General features: G+C 39.5%; 1 long non-coding RNA gene across 1 annotated transcript; it reads right to left on the bottom strand.

Annotated features, from left to right (window-relative positions):
• Positions 1-7,108: 7,108 nt before the first annotated feature.
• Positions 7,109-8,257, bottom strand: LOC145438002 (uncharacterized). Its single transcript, XR_013914790.1, has 2 exons — positions 8,027-8,257; positions 7,109-7,397 (listed from the first exon to the last, which is right to left on the bottom strand). It is a non-coding gene; the product is annotated as an uncharacterized LOC145438002 (long non-coding RNA).
• Between the last annotated feature and the right edge of the window lie 8,400 nt (positions 8,258-16,657).

Raw genomic sequence — 16,657 nt, 5'->3', positions numbered from 1 at the left:
GATATATCGTAAGCTACTCTTGTGTGATATTTTCATCATTGGCTCTAAGACTAAGAATTCAATTAGGGCTTACGATCTAATTGATATACGGATATTTATTACCAATACGTTATGTTTGTTTTGTATTTATGTAATCCACTATCCAAGTAGCCAAAGCGTCAACATTCTGTCATCACAGATCCACCACTTGATTTCAAATATATGCTCCCGGTAACGTTCATCAGTTTACCTGTTACAGAAACTGGTATAGAAATGTTACCGATATGAGACTAATATTTTCGTTACATCATTCACACACATGTAGGGAATAGCGTTGCCGGGAAACCGCAGGAACAATGCTTCATGTTGCTTTCGAAGCCCCTTTCTTACTAAAAGCCGAGTGCTGCATAGCGTTGAACAACTAAATTTTAGTTGCTTATAAACAAAGCAGAGATGGGTACGAATTTTGATTTCAAAAGATATTAGGATTTCTGACGAATTTGACCCATCGACTTTCAAAATAACTTCGATTTGGATAAGAGCAGTAAATGTAGCTAAATTAATAATTACCGGAGACCAGAGTTGGATCAATTGTAATTTGTAATTGTAATTGAATGTAATTAATTACATTTTTCAATGTAATTGTAATGTAATTGTAATTGAAGCATTTTTATTTTGTGTAATTGTAATTGTAATTGTAATTTGACAAAAATTTTGCTCAATTACAATTTCAATTACATTAAATTGCTATTGAGACCTGACAAGCACAACATAAAATAATTGACTTATAATGCATTCTCTTTAAATGTCGACAAGGAATTTGATGGATCCATTTGCGGAAGCCCTTGACTGCGCCCTTGCGGGCGAAGTTTTATTCATTTTTACCGCTATGCTGTACTCGGCTGCCATTGTATACAATTATTAGCTTACTAACCAACGGATGGATTCTCAACACGTGACTCACGTTTGAATACGCCGAGAAGCGAACTGCTGAGCCGGCTAAAAGCAGCAGAATTGATAATCCTATAGCTGGCGACCCACTAATGTATTGGAAGAAGAAGTCAGAAGAATTTCCAACGCTTGCTGCCTTGGCCAAAGATTATTTGGGGCTAACAGCAACATCAGCCCCGTCAGAAAGAATATTTTCAATTGCGGGCAACTTTTATACGGCAAGAAGAAATTTACTGGGGCCAGAAACTTTTCGCACCTTAATTTTCATTAAATGCAATCCAGCAGTTTTTGAACAAGTAAAAATTTAACTGGAAACAAGATATTGTAATTTATGGTATCATGAGCTTCTTTCCATTTGCATTTTACTGAATTTTACACACGCTGACGTCTTGACAGCTACATTTCATTTGCGTTGCTCAGTTTTGTCTATTCGTTTGATTGCGTTTCATTGCCCGTCTTGCAGCCTATTCGTTGTTAGTCATTGCCAGTCGCTCAAACTTTTGGTTGTTAACTGTCGCTTAAAAATATTTCCTATGACTAGGAATAGTTCGAAAACGTTTTTTCTTTTTAATAATTAACGGGTATTTGCGTATCATGAATGAAACATGAATACTTGAATTGCTGTTAATTACGACGCTACGGTTGTCAAGGAGCACGGTTGAATTTATGATTATTTAATTACATGTTCAACAGCAGCAATTGTAATTGTAATTGTAATTTAATTGAAGCATGCAAGGAGTAATTGTAATTGTAATTGTAATTTGATATTTTTAGCATGGAGTAATTGTAATTGTAATGTAATTGAAACATTCATGAAAGTAATTGTAATTGTAATGTAATTGAACTGAAATAATTGTAATTGATCCAACTCTGCCGGAGACATGGAAATAATATAATACATAGACTACATATATATATTGAAAACAAATAAAATATTGGTTTGATGATTATATACGTTCATACGTTAGAGCAGTGCTTTCAGCAATTTTGAGCACCATCCGAATATTTTTTATCTTCATAAACCAACCGGAAATTGTGACGTAAAAAGTAAATGAGGAGACTCAACATCATTTTGTTCAGATGTGCAAGAAATAGGTGACCGGTTTAGGCTATCAAGTGTCTCCTTAAAATGCTACTCTTTACCCTCGTTTTGATTTCAACTGTAGTGAACTAAAGCCCTCTAGGCCAAAAAAGTTGTTGGCCTTTGTATAGGAACTTCTGGTGCAGGGGTCACCAACCTTTTTGCAACCAAGAGCTAGTTTTGGGTACTGATTGAAGCAACGGGCTACCATTTACTCCCGCCGTTGACCCGTGTCAGACTGAATTTCCGCTTTGATATTCATAGTACTGGGCAGGAATCACATTGCGTTAGGACTTCTAAGCGAGTCTTTTAAATCAAAACATCTCATTTCAATTAGCTAGCCACAAATATTTTTTCAGAAATAATGAATTACTTCGCATCATGTTGGTATCAATATAAATTATACAACAACAGTCAACTCATATTATGAAATAAATCATGTCACACTTTAGGCCGGACATCATGTTATCTGTTTCTATATCAGTCAGTGGGAAGCTGGCATTCCGTGCTATCAACTATAATGCGCTGTGTTCTAGTATGTAACTCGACACTGCAACTATGAGTGAGTGCTCCAGATGTGCATTAGTGAGGCGTGACCTGTGTTTGTTTTTAATGAAGTTATTGCCGAAAAGGCTGATTCACAACGATAATTTGTACCAAACACGCTTGCATACTTCATAGCTGCTACACATACACCACTGTACTTTTCCGTGTCAACATAGCACCGTGCACCGAACGTTTGCTGCACCCTGGCGGGCTTTGAGGTGGAGGTCTTTTTGCAGTGTTACAATTTCAATCTCCAACTGCTCAGCATCCAGACATGACAGATTTCATTATACCGGACAGCAGCAGGGATTAAACAAAGTTACAAGCATGGTAATAAACTCCGTTGAGTGTAAAAGAAACTAGCTTTGTCAAAAGATGCAATACGTAATGGACATACGGATATTAGGCATCTGCTAATACTTCACGGCTGCTAGCGAATAGTAATTGGTAATGTTGTTTACTACTTTGGCATTGTCCTGGACGTCGAGCTATCATAACTAAACCCCCCACCATTTCGAAAACACCGTGGATGGCATTTCGTCATGTCGCCTGTATAAGCACTAGGCCAGTGGTCGGGAACCTATGGCTCGCGAGCCATATATGGCTCTTTCGGGTATAAGATATGGCTCTTTGCAAAATATTAATTTTTGTACTGAATTGATCAATATCGCAGCGACTTGTTGGTAAATTTTCATCACGGCCAAAATAACTATTCTCATGACAGTATTAACATGTCTTTGAGAGGTAAAAACAATGCCGTCTTCAGGTTTAGAGGCTCGGACCCTCTCTCTTCAAAATCATCAAATTTAAGTTACTGTCACGCCGGCGGCCAATATCACTCGGACATTCCATGCGCCAGTATTGTTTGTGATATACTGGAGCCGAATCTCGGCGCCTGTTAATTGGTACGCTAATGATTAGTTCTCTGATTGCGCCGTTTATTTAGTTGCCTGACATAACGACTACTCGTGTTGTTTAGACGTCTCTTCTGTAATAAACGTTTATCGTGTGGCAACATCATTTCGCGGTGCAACAGGGAGTACAGGCTCTGTATCCTGGCGTGGTGGCAGCGATGGGATTCGAACCCACGCCATCGAAATGACTACCGACTCAAACCGCCTGGCGATGTATCCGAATCGAAATCATGCATTGTGCGATACGTTGAGTCGAAGAGCACAGCAGATATGACGCCGCCCATTTCAAAACGCAGTTTTTAAATACACATTGTCTTCCTGATCTACGGCGCGAAATGAACTGTTGTGGATGTGACAATCATAATTACAAACTCGAATTACAAACAAAGCCATAGCTATCATCTACGTTCCGTTTTCTCCACGTTCTATGTAGTATAAAATTTATGCGTGTCGCGCAACGTTATGTTACCGCCAAATACTTTGAGAATGGAGAAGTCAATAAGTATTGAGGGCGGAGATAATAAAGTTGGATTAACAATATAAGTCGATTATCGCGTTCGTCAGGATTTATCAACCCAGGATTAAGGGAACCGGTTGATCGCAGCGCATAAAGTTAGTGTTAATCTCTTGATTTATCTCACCGGAACAAACTATAGATAACTTGTTATCTATATAAACTGCGTACCATTCCTACGCACAAATATTTCCGATAATAATCGTGGCGATGGTCTCCTAGGACCTAGGTAATAGCTCCACTAATTATGTACCCGCTATTGCAGAGCGATACCAATATTCTATAATCCAATTCTCAGCTGTGCCGAACGAATTGGTCACGACCTTCATTTCGCGATGATGATAATTCAGCATACTAGAGTGGCAGTGTCGCTATCAGCAGGCTGCTGTTTCAGTCAACAAATTGACAACTGATGGCCAATAACGCGTTTTCGCATTATGATGCAACAGATAGCACCACTTGATTGAAAACTCGGGACACTTCGACTAACCATACGGCGTAACCTTTCCAACTTGATGAGTCGCGATTTGCAGTATGTAATCACACGATTAGCAATATTCCGGATCAGCTAACATTATTATCTCCGCCTGAGATGCGTCCCGATTAGCAATTTTTATTCACATGATTAGCATCCTCCCGGATCAGCTGACTTTATTATCTCCGCCCTTGGATTTTCGGAATCAGTGTGACAGTCACATTCGATTAATATCAGTTATAATAAATTCTAAGCTACTTATACAAGGAATTGCGTTATCCTTGGTGGAGGCTTGGCCCGTCTGGGTCTTACCTCTCGTTTCGAGCATTATTTTAAAACAATAAATACCAGGTTTTACAGAGAAAATGTGGCGCACACGAGGAATCCCATGTAGTGAGTTCGAATTAGTGCTATCATGACGTCACGAATTTTTAATTGTGATGTAACACTTGATTGGCATGTATGACTCTCTGGGAGTTGAGATGGAAAAAATAGGGCCAATATGGCTCTTCGGGCAAAAAAAGGTTCCCGACCATTGCACTATAGGCAATACGCGGTATCCTACGTCATAGATATCTTGGGATTCTGTTGTATATGTTGGTATTTGATATCATCAATTTAAGTGTTTATATATATGTATTGTCATTTGTAAGTTACCTGTAAGTGTAATTTAAACAATATTAGCTAAATCAATCAATCTATATATTTAGAATCTCACTGGTAATAATCTGACGAATATTGGTAAATGCTGCTATTCGATCTGTTTTTGGAACAGACTCGCGGGCTACTCAACTGGTCCTCGTGGGTTAACTGGGGCCCGCGGGCACCGGGTTGGTGACCCCTGTCGTGTATGTTTGACCAGGTCTTTATAAGAACTCACCAGCACTCAAATCCAAAATACAGCGTATTTTACGCGAGTAAAACATACTTGCTGGTATAAATGGTTTAAAACGTGTGATCCATTGGTCACTGAGACTCCAGAGCATCGAAGGCGGTGCAAAATCCACATCTTTGTTTCATGGCTGAGTCTGGTGGCTTGAAAAACAAACTTAAAATATCATGGATACTATCACGAAAGTTGTGAGATCGGCACTTTAGCTAAATGGAACTTGAAAGATCAAAACACTTAAATAGCTTCAAAACGGTGGTTCTTAAGTCTTTTAAACCACGATCTAAATCTGAGTTTTCGTATTTGAGTATTAGTGGCATCTATTGAACTACCTGCCTGGTGTAAATGGCCATTGTAGTCGACAAACACCATGAATACCACAAACAAACAAACCGTTTTGCTGCCGTCGCAACGCATAACTACTCATACTTTGAGAATTCCTGACCTGAAGAGAGAAAAAGTTGCATTACACTAACTTTTTGCCAAAGTGAGTCTGTAATGATGATATTTACTGCTATCTTCACGTCTCGTGTCATTCGAACCGTTATGACGAATTTGTGATGATTGTTGAACGAAAGAAAGTAGGAAATCAATTTTACGTCATTTTTGACGTCTGTCGCAGGCTCAAATATGCTGATTTAGTGTATGACTGCCACTACACCGGCTATCGAACCAGACTTTAGATTACTTTATTTTAAGAGTGGGCAAATATGAATTCGCTACGACTGCTGCGAGATAAATTTATTGTAAAAGCTACGATTATAGTAGTGCGTCCTAAATCAAGCAAGTTTTTACGAATGAGCAGCCACGATTAAAGTTGGGGTCCACTGTACCTGAAGTTCCTATTAAAGTTAGTGGAATTATTGCACGTCAAAAAACTAACAAATATACACGATTTCATCCGCACTCCTCCGCTGACGTTTGTCATTTGTAGGCCTACTTCATTTTTTTTCATTCGTGCAAGTGCGTACGATCCTTCAGGTTGAACGGCAATGACTTGAAACATTAACAATACATTCAGTAATGTCTGTTATTTGACTGGTTATCCAATTGGCACCTATCGATTCAAGGACAAAACATTGTCTTCAATAAATATATTGGTGTGCATTGAGAAGATTCATAGACAGATTGTATAACCACGTTTTTGAAACTACGCCATTACATTAGTTATGCTATTTAACCATTCACGCATCACTGCGAGGTTATCCTATACAAATCTCGTGACTACTCTCCCCGTCTATCTTAAACGGGTGATATTTAGTAACACTATGCTATCATTGGCTGTACAAAACGGCCCTATGCATCTGCTGAATCATTTCATTCCGTGAACGATTCGTGTCTCACGTACAAGTCTTTGAAAGTTCTCAGTTTTTAGCATCGCTTCGATGTCACAATTAGTCATATCTTCCACAAACATACTTATCGCCGGACGATCAACGCGACGTAATTTAATGAACACAGGTATATTTGAACATGAATTGAAAATTGGCTATCATATCAGTACTTCAGCCAGCTAATATTGGTCTGGCATTGAATATCTGAAATTGTATCGGTGTGCCGTATTATAAAGTTCTCACGTGCTTGTGTTTGTTGTTAATATTTGACACTGGTAGTACACCAAGTGGTAAGCGTTGTCTATTATTATACCTTTCGGCTATGTAGCATTTGGTATTAGAATCATATACCTAGTTTCATCTTCTTGGTCTTCATCATCAAGAGATCACGTTCTGTATACGACCATCGATAAGCCAACAGTAACTGGATCAATCGTGTTAATCAGGGAATTAAAATCACCACTGACAATATATCATATAGTGATCATGAATTACATAAAATATTGGGTGCATTGACGTATTCTATATATTTATTTGGCATGGAATAGCAAAGCTTCCAGTCGAGGATTTCAAGTTGTACATCCCATTATATTCCGAGCCTTCAGGCCACACATGGAGTAGTACAGTAGTTCGATCGGATGCTGGATAAGGATATCCCGATCTCCAATGTACGGATGGTGCCTCACTGTTGTCGGGCAGGTAAACAACTCCAGACTAGAAAAATAATAATACATGTACATGATAGATCGCAAAATACATTGCAGCATTGCAGCATTCGCCACCTGACCCGATAGTCAAGATGCGGATAAAGAAAATCTGCTCCATTTTATACGTCAATGGATCTTATCATCGATATTGTCAGCGTGATTACATCTTAGATAAATTACATGAAATACGCAGTGAAATAGCAGAACAATGCAGAAAAGTAACTGCGTAACGGTCAGTTAGGAGTAGTCTTCAAATTCCCGGAAAACGAAACGACGCATTTAAGAATCGGAAATTTCGAATACTCTCCATATTTGGATCCGGTTTTGGTGGATAAAATGACATTCTGGATCTAATCCATTACCGCAAAATTGCCGGATACTAGCCCGGCGAATTTCCAAAACTTTGATTATGTACATCTATGGTGGGCTTGGTGGCCCTATGATTTCAATGATCCGTATGAAGTATCAATTTCGTAGGTCTAATAAAGATTAGTGAAAATTACTGAATCGAATTTCGTGACAACTGTGTTAATGGGATTATTTGCCCGTCGTCGCAATTGCAACGATCCTTCTTCTATTCACGTGCCAAACAGTGATTTATAGATGTGTATATGTTGAAAGGAAAATATTTGGTACCTTCGGTTCGTATCTCATTCCAGTCCTGATCCCAAACGCTTCTACTCCATCATTTCTGGCAGCGATATATGGTCGAAGATATTCCATGATAACTTCGTATTGACCCTCTGCATAAATGTTGCCAAGCTCGGCCCCTTGTTTTGTGCATGCTAGTCTTGCTGCCTCTTGATTAATAATTTTTGGGATGATCAAATATAGCAAAGAATCAGATACCATTCCATTCAATCGCACACTTATCTGAATACAAATGATCGAGTTATAGAACTTCTTTTCCGTAATGGCTTTTATAATGATCAATATGAATTGAATATCTATATGCATCGCCTTAACACAACATTTTTGAGAGAGAGAGAGAGATATGATATTCTTTTTCGCCTGCACCATCGAGATGCTTTGACGACGGAGTTGCGATACGGCCCCATGAGGTCATCTAGTCTGCGCCCCCTTTTTTTCTCCTCCATGCTATCCGTGATTGCTGAGCGCCTAGCAGGATAGCTGCGGATACCAATTTTCGAGTCTTTGGTATGACCCGGCCGGGGATCGAACCCACGACCTACTGCTCGAGAAGCCGGACGCATAACCATTACACTATCTCGCTCGGTTCTGAAGATTAGTTCTGAAGCTGGCGTAGTTGGTTAATCCGACGCCTTCGACATGACAGATACTAGTTGAGCAGACCTGATGGGTAATGTGGGCATCGTGCGGCCAGCAGGACAAGTGCGGCCTGCGGAGAGTTCCTTGGAATTTAGACCGTGAATCTATTTGGTAATGGTAATGCGTGGACCAAACTATATTAAGTGAACTGTAAATGCGCTAACTCTGCTGTCTGGCTGATTTATGTACCGTGATCACGTAACCTAATACGTAGGCTACGTTGTATGAGAAATTCAGGTTCAAAATGAAGCCAAAAAGTATGCCGTAAAAATTAAAATAATAGTCACTGTTTGCATATTCAGGTTCAACTCTTGTTTGTTGCCAGGTCTGTGCCAAATCCTATTTCGTAAACCAATGCTATCAGTACACGTGATTAGCGGTCATCCGCACTCACAAACGATGTTATGGGCAGCAATGAATGATGCGGCTGAAGGCCGACATTTCAACAAGATTTGGAGCATTAAGTAGACCTATCTGTTTATCGAAAGTCAGCAGTGAACCGGTCTTTTTAGGTCCCGACGAGAACCGAGCAGAAATTAAATTTGAGCCCGCATTATGAGAAAAATCATGCAGTGTCATATATCTCAACTTTCGTTTGCTGTATTATGTTTAGTTCCGCAATTATGGCTCGTTATAATTGAACACTAATCGACCGCGACAGACGTCGCGCTTCGCTTTCGGTCGCTGTCTCCAGGTGTCACGCTTACACTGGAGCTGAACGTGTTTGCTGCAATTCTTTATCCTTTCAGATCGTAGTGTGATTGGGGTTATTACCTATTAGCTTTCCATAAAAAACAGTAGTCACATTCATACTGTGTATTGCGTGAGATTTATCACAGTGAAATACCTATAATCGGCTGATATGGAGGAGAGGGAGAGGGAGAGGGACAGGAACAGGGAGAGGGGAGAGAGAGATAGGGAGGGAGAGAGAGAGAGAGAGAAGCTTTATTAGTCAACCGTGCAAATTAATAACATAAGTATCAATTATGCAACTTGTTTAAACTTAATATGAAGATTAGGAAGGTTTGGACGGTAAGCTCGATATAACAGTCAGGAAAGTCGAGAAACCTAAACCCGGAGCAGCATGTTTCCACAGAAGTTTTCATTCTTAAAACTTTTGATTTACCAAGAAATATCAACATATAGGAAAAATACAAATAAAAACATTGCATCAAGGAAAATTAGAATTGCTTATGCTAATTCCAATGAATACCTGTTAGTTGCAGTGTCTTCAAACTGAGGCGATATTCCGAGTCGGAAAGTCTCTGTTCCAATTCGGAAAGTCTCTGCATGACTTCTGCACTGGTCGGGAATTGATGATCATCGTGCGATAATGCGATAATCGCATTTGCAAATATAATAACTCCAGTAATAAAACACATCAAGGTATTCATACTAACCGATATTTCTGACGATTTTCTAAATTGAACGTGTTTCGTTTCAAATGTTAAAGTAGTCTGTGTCAGGTATAACGTTAACAATTTCGTATTTATCTGTTTTCTGGTTTGAGATGAATATCATAGAGAACGGGAAATATATGTCAACGCGATTTAGCCGTAATAATATTTTACAGGAGTATCAAAGCGTTTTGACGCTTTCCGGAATTCGAAAATAGCGAAAAAAATGACATGTCGATAATAGTTCGGGAGACATTAGCAATCGTTTTGTAAATCACGAGAAACTGCAGGCGCGGATATGTATCAAACAAGTTCTAAAGAAACAACCCGTTGATATATGATTGTGACACGGAGAATGTCATGATCAATATTCATGGCAAATCAGTGTGAATTCCGCAGTCAATTTATTAGTCTAGTTCTGAAATGCGAGGCATCACCTTCGAAGTGTCGCCGTATTGCTCCGCCGGAACGCAACAGCGACACCAATTGCCTAATTGCAAATGAGCTATTGAATATTGGGGATGAAATGACATCTCAGAGGGACGTGGTTTCTATTTTGAACCCAAACCGCCCTGCCTACGCCACTGCAAATAACGTACCACCACAACAGTCAGAATGCTATCACTGATCGAGCCTAACTGCCCACAACCAATGACGGCATAAACGGGCTTGTCATCACATATCATATGCATGAGTTACGTGTGTGTCGTTACATCCAGTTATATGGATGCATTTAAAACAAATGGCTCTTTAAATGACTTTGCCTAAAACATTTTTTTTAAGTCATATAATTATGCCTTAATTGAGTAATTTTACTTTCCAAAAAACATGTTGACGGAGCCTCCGGACGTTTACCACCCAATATAGCCGACGTGTATTGATATGGGATGGTTGGAACCCTGATAATAGTCGGTTCAACAGAAATAGTACATGTATTTCGTCAAAGTAGCTATATTTACCCTATATTTTCAATTGTCAGCGTCAATCCAGTATGACGTCACAATTAAATATTCATGACGTAATGGCTTAAAATAAAAAAACATGTTTTAATCAAAGGCAACCAACCCGACATCTAAGGAACCCGTGAGACTGACTCAGGGATTCCCTGTTATTTTTGGAAACACCGGTTATGAACCACTGGTTTTCAAGAATGGGTCACCTGCCGGTTGCGTTGATTAGAATTTTGTAGCGCGATATTATAGATATATGTCGGGATTTCAGATATCAGTTCTGATCAGCTTTTCGACTGCTGTTACATATTGTTTATAGATAGACTCAACTAACTCAGATTTCATATTTCTATTGGAAGTTTTTCTCAATTTCTCGATTCCGAATTTGAGCCTTTTTAAATATTTGGCAAACGAAATCCCATTCATGGTCAAGTTACATTTGAGATTAGAACCAGACCAATATTGAACTTTTTGGCCGATACCGATAATAACGATATCTATCACCTTCGCCGATATATTCAGTTGTTATTCGAATGAGGTGGAATCTTCCCCAAAAGGCGCATTTTAATAACTTCATAGCATTTATTTAAACAGCTTTACACCCATTGTCATACTCGAAGATTAAATAAAACAGAAAGTTCACATCTCGACATGCTGAAAGTGTAGGGTATATGAAATACAGCACTATTCCCAGTATAGCGGTGAAGGATTATAGTTTTCTGAATACCGACAGCCATGTTGTGACGTCACGTCATGTTTTTTTTACCTCCAATGGCTGATACCGATGATTCTACCAAAGTGTGATATCGACTCGATATTGTCGGCGAACCGATAATCTCCCAGGCTGTATTTCAGATATTGTAAATTACCAGAAGCAGTAGTTCTGCACTCGTCTTTCCTCTTCGTCAGTACAGAAATGACGGATGCTTACATCGTCACCGGTTCTTGAACCAATTTTTGTTATCTCCACGTGTATAATATGACAGCTCCCCGCGGGAAAAGACAGCTTGCCAACATTTTTACTTCAAGTTGAAAGCAGAAGGAGCGATAATGTTGGACTGTACAGTGAACAGGTTCGACTTTCCCAAGTCAAAGTGATATACAGATGTGTACTGTCTGTATCAAATGTTTGTTTTATTTTTATCTAATATGACTATCCTTGAAGAGAAGAGTGAGAACATTTTCTCATTAAGCGTGTCTCATGTAGTCGATTTGGAAAGGTGGTTCTTAACCTTTATTTCATAACGTGGCTAACCCTCACGCTAATCTGCAAGCCGGGGGAAACAGAATTATCGCCGAGTCGCGAAAACAATAATCAACCACATTATACACATGATCGCGCCCGATTGTCTGCAGTCAATGATAGCCAAGTCCAGGGGTGGGCAATTATTTTTAAAGGCGGGCAAAATGTGATGCAAAAACAAGGTTGATGGGTCGAGCCAAAAGTTTAAACAATATTCGATGGCGTATTTCATTTCTCAATTGACAACAGCGAATTACATTTTTAACGTAATCTGCTACGTGGATATTTTATAATTTGGCTACATGAGAAAGTGAGGGTTAATTTACAAAATCATATATTTATTCACTCAGCACGTATATAATAACATACAGTCGCTAAAAGTTGACGTTTAGGCAAGTAGGGCGGAATTTCGGCAGACTGTGGCCATGGGCCACATCATCATGTAAGATGGGAAACCGTCCGCGGGCCGGACTAAATCCAGTCGGCGGCTGGTGCCGGCCCACGGGTCGTATGTTGCCCATACCTGTTCAGGCAGTGCAGTTCGCCAGCTATTTACAACAGCCACCCAGCGCACCGAGCTTTGGGCTACTGCGAAAGCTATGAATTAATAATGAATGACTTACACGTTTGTTTGTTTGTTTTGGGGTATTCATGGTGTGTCGACTGCTATGGTCATTTACACCAGGCCGATATGCTTCTTATTTCCGTAACTGCCGACTTATAGCACGGCCCACCTCTAGGCTTTTGTAAGACACCGCTGACACGTGGGAGTTGCTCTAAATCTTTAAAGAATATCAAAATTTTGCTCAAATGAAGTTGAAATCAGCCTATACTCCGTTGAGCGCGACTGCTGGAGTTTGTATTTGGCAAACTTTCTTGAATACGAAATAAATTTCATCTTTAAAACAATCGTCGTCTCAGAATAGTTGTGAAACACATGTTTCGTCATGCAATTTATAAGGACTTTGTCAATTTCTCGCGCCCCCCTGAGAGACTAGGCTCCCGCGCCCCCAAGTTGAGAACCATTGTTTTAAAATATCATTCTACATGAATTCTGAATATTTAGAAAGGTCTGAAAGCTGTAAAAAATTGCAAAAGTTACTAAAACATGACCTAAGTATAAATATATGGCAAGTTTTGCAGCTTTTTTGCTGATAATAATTTATGTAGCGTGATGCAACACTTTCTATTCTTCGTGAAACTAGTTACCGCAACTTTTATCAAGTATTGCGCTAAATGTGTTGGTCTGTTGGAGTTACTAGTTACTTAACAAAGCATGCCATGAAGCTTGGGCGAGATAGCGCAGCGGTATATTCCGCGGCTGCAACACCAATGCGTGCGGGTTCGAGTCCGACCGAGGTCGACTTCAGAATTCCGATATGTAAGTGTTGGTGAACATCGTTTCCATAGACAACCTAACACTTTCATGGGGTGAACAGAAAATGATCAAATATTTTGTTATTTATTTTTATATAATAAATATAAACTTTCTTCTCCTATAGCAATGCGGCTACAGGTTGGAATTGAACCAAATTTGGTGTGTAGGCTCAAATTAGATAACTTAACAACTTTCTCTGTTTATCAAGTAGCCAGTGCGATTTGACTAAAAATGTCATTTTTGAAGAGCCCTAATGTGCATAACCCGAAACAGTGATGGAGCGACATGTGTTAATATTTACATTGATAATATTTAGGAATTGAGATAGAAAGAGACGACAGTACATGATACCCTGTACCAGATGACGACGAGTGGCCGTGAGACCAGTACAAAGCCGGAACCTGTGATAGTGAGCACAGTATTATCATTTCTATTGGAAATAAATAGATAAGAAAAAACGACAGTTCATGTACCGCATGACGACGAGTGGCCGTGAGATCAGTACAAAGCCGGAACCTGTGATAGTGAGCAGAGTGTTATCATTTATATTTGAAATAATTAGATAAGAAAAAACGACAGTTCATGTACCGGATGACGACGAGTGGCCGTGAGACCAGTACAAAGCCGGAACCTGTGATAGTGAGCACAGTCTTATCATTTATATTGGAAATAAATAGATAAGAAAAAACGACAGTTCATGTACCGGATGACGACGAGTGGCCGTGAGATCAGTACACAACCGGAACCTGTGATAGTGAGCACAGTGTTATCGTTTATAGTGGAAATAAATAGATACGAAGAGACGACAGTTCATGTACCGGATGACGACGAGTGGCCGTGAGGCCTGTACATAGCCGGAAACTGTAATAGATCGACATGAGTTATTATTTACATTGAGAATATATAGACAGGAAGAGACGACAGTACATGAAACCCTGTGCCAGATGACGACGAGTGGCCGTGATACCAGTCCACACTACACAGCCGGCAACTGTGATATATAGATAGGCTATAAAGAAACTATGATGTAACAGTTTATTATTCTGTTTTGAGTCTTGATCTTCTTAGTATTGGACAGGGTTGTAACCAAGTCACGAGACACCGAGTGAGAAGTCAATCTCACTTTTACAGTTTTTACTCGTGTCAAGTCGAGTCATTATCAATTCACCACCGAGTCAAGCCCGAATCCAAGTCAGCGAAAAGAGGGTCGAGTCCGAGTCACGGTATTATGACTCGAGTCGAGTCCAAATCATTGTGTTGACTGCTCAGTTTCCTGTTAAAGTCTTGGTCAACCCACTTTTTATAACTCTGTTTGGTGATATCGAAGGGTTCGCATTCATAATACGCTAATTTTCCTCACTTTTAGCAGTTTTTGGTCACATTTTCAAGTACCAGTACCAATAGACGAAATCCCAATAATGTGGTTACTTTACTATTCTTCTAAATTACAATGAAATGTTGGTCTTGGCCGTCTGCGTCTCGAGTCATATGACTTGGCTCGAGTCATGCGCAATGACTCGAGTCCAAGTCGAGTCAATACACAGATTGACTCGAGTCGAGTGGAGTCATTTCCGTATTTTGAGAAAATGACTCGAGTCAAGTCGAGTAATCAGAATGTCGTGACTCGAGTCATTACAACCCTGGTATTGGCTGGACTGGACACCAATTTTACCTAACAGTAGGTGGCACCTTGACATTCTGCTCCCACTGATACCTATGTTGCCTGCATTTAATCCTTCAAAGTTTTTTTTTATTATTTTGAAAAACGTACCAAAATGTTGATACCGGTTAGTTGGCATCACGTTTAATTGGCGTCTTCCAGACGCCATGTCCAAGGTAAAACGATTCCCAACCTGGAAACCTCTGATTTACTGTCAAAATGTGTAAAGAGAAGAAGCGACGAGACAGCCAAAAATAAAGGCTTACATGAGAAATTGCTCGTTTCGGATCAGAGCTAGCCGGTAATGAAGTACTTGGACTTTTTAAAGTCTTCAAGTAGTTTGCTCTATACTTATAGTACTCACTCAAGTAAATACAATATTCCGTTTCGTATATATCGGGCAAGGAACTGTCACGAGTGAGAAAAATTACGAGCCATTCTATATCACTTGAGTAGAGTTGAAAATGTGGGTTGAACCGAATCGAACTCAAAACTGAACTGTGAACACAGTGACTTGAGCTAGGAATCTAGTCACAACAGTTTGACGCGAAGTCGACTCTCTACAAACTGACTTGGACTTGGACTCGGACTTGACTCGATGTTGAATTGAAAATGACTCGACTTGACTAGCGTCAAAACTATAAAAGTGAGATCGACTTGTCACTCGGAACCTTGTAACTAGGTTACAACCCTGTGTTGACATATACTTTCAACAATATCCGACCTGCCTTCCTAAATGGGTAGAGCATCTTCGCGAATATCAAAATATACCTAATGACATTGTAGGTGCAATGATACAAAATAAATTCGTTTTCCCTGAATCAGAGGTTTTTGACCGTTGTTATGAGAATATTACTAGAAAGGTGATGAAAAATATATTCAACCTACTTTCTATATTTAACTAGATTCGCAGAGCAAGACGAAAGTGAAGTTTTTTCATAAAACTGTTAAGCGGAAACGGAATTAGTCTGAAAGATATATGCTTGTTTTGGGATTGGAAGTAAGGAAATCCTACTGTAACAATTTGAAAAGTAGGAGTATTTTGTTGAACACCCCGGATAAATGTCCCAGTATCGCATGTTGATGATGATACACATATATATATATAAAACACGAATAGCACTATTATTTCACAATTTTTCCCGGGTGCCACAGGAGCACAGTATCTACAACTCGACGCCAAACACTGTGATGAAAGATGGAATGATGAATTCAAGGAATCAGATGATTATTCGCAATATCGCGAAATATTTGCTTCGCAAACAATCTTGCCAAGCTGCAGCATATCCTTACGAAAAATCTCATCAATTCTGATAAGATTGCAAACGGGCCACTGCAGACTCCACTGG

This window comes from Botryllus schlosseri, chromosome 1, assembly GCF_051294905.1.
Source record: "Botryllus schlosseri isolate E-star chromosome 1, Bs_hap1, whole genome shotgun sequence".
Classification (NCBI taxonomy): Eukaryota; Metazoa; Chordata; class Ascidiacea; order Stolidobranchia; family Styelidae; genus Botryllus; species Botryllus schlosseri.
The sequence above is the reverse complement of the archived record's forward strand: the minus strand, read 5'-3'. Positions and strand labels throughout refer to the sequence as shown.